This window comes from Trachymyrmex septentrionalis, unplaced genomic scaffold, assembly GCF_001594115.1.
Source record: "Trachymyrmex septentrionalis isolate Tsep2-gDNA-1 unplaced genomic scaffold, Tsep1.0 scaffold108, whole genome shotgun sequence".
Taxonomy (NCBI): Eukaryota; Metazoa; Arthropoda; class Insecta; order Hymenoptera; family Formicidae; genus Trachymyrmex; species Trachymyrmex septentrionalis.
This window is the reverse complement of record NW_017304207.1, coordinates 375,566-377,136: the sequence shown is the minus strand read 5'-3', so window position 1 is coordinate 377,136 and position 1,571 is coordinate 375,566.

The following is a 1,571-nucleotide window of genomic DNA, read 5'->3' as shown; positions in this document are numbered from 1 at the left end:
TAATTATACTATAGGAATGACTATGAGATATATCATAAACTCTTACAGTATCATCAGGCCAATTTTTTCCGTACAACTGTTCCAAATGTCGGATATCCTCTTTTGAATCCAAATCTTGTGGTTGTTTATTTTTTTTACGTGAGTTTACTGTGAAAAGAAAATAAAAATATAAAGTAAGCATTTTTTAAAGGAAACAAAAAAAGGAAAGAAAAAAATTAAAGAAATTTTAAAAAGAGAACAATATCATTTCTTTTAGAATCTTGCTTAATAAAGTACATCGTATCTTATTAATTGAATCTTGGAATGTTTGTGAACCTATAAAATAGAAAGCACATTGAAAATAGTAAATTTTATTTAAAAGTGACTTCTTTTATACCAAGAATTGTCTCAGGATCTGATATTATAGATGGTTCACTTTGCTATGATAAATCTTCGATAGAATTAGATAGATGCATTGAAAATCGCTGGTTTTTTGTGTTCTTTGAGCATTTATTTCAACAAGTTCTTTACAGTTTCTCTAATTTAATTTAGGATTATTAGCGTTTCAGATTGATTGAGTTGAAAATCCGAAAGTTATCGACGCGCAAACATATCTGAAATAAATTGATTTAGTAAAGAATATATATTTTATTATTCGAAATATCTAGCTTCAACCGTGATGGCGTATATTCTCTATCGTATTTGATGTACGCATAAATTTTCGTATAACGATTACGTTTTAATTAGATGTCTAAGTCCAATTTTATGAACTCCACGCTGTTTCTTCATGCAAGCTATTATTCTGTAGACTATTATTTCATAAGTACAGATTGCACAACTTTTATATGGAACAAATGTTGTCACGACGTAAACATCTAATTAAAACGTAATCTGAATTGTCAGATTGAATTAAGAAATGATAAAAAAGGTCTCAATTTCGAAATTTGTCATTGTTTGCATAGATTTCACCTCAGACACGTATTAATGCATATACTTTAATTTTCAAAAGAATTTTTAAATCAGTAAGAGAGGAAAAAAGTAATTGTTACACGAAAATTATATGATTTAGTCGATAATATAGACAACTTTAGAATCCTCGTACGGTAAAGAAAACCGTAAAACTGTATAACATGTATCAGTTGCATATTGAAATATTAAGTCTGCTTTTATTTTTGTACTAGACTGCACTAAAAGTTTTTATCAAATATTAAACATATATCTATGTATTTTACTTTAAGAAATTATACTCATCTGCAAGCCGCAAAAAAATATTTTTGGAAATATTTTTGTGTTACGTCCAAACTCCGGAAAAATGGGTTTTTCGAGAGAGAGAGAAGGGAGTAGAAAAGGATGGAGCGTGGAAGGACGGTCAGACTCTAGTCTCGCAGGTATTTGCCTGGAAACAAACACCGGCGAGTCGAACGCACCCTTTTTTTTCTGTCCGCTTCGGAATATGGGTCAACGTCTCGTGAAGACGCTATGACGCCTGTTTCCTACGGGCGGTGCGATCGTCGGTCCGAATTTCGAGTCAAGGAAAAATCCCTTTAACTCGGGAATGGACCACGTGCAATCTTTGAAAGGGCAAGGTTTGG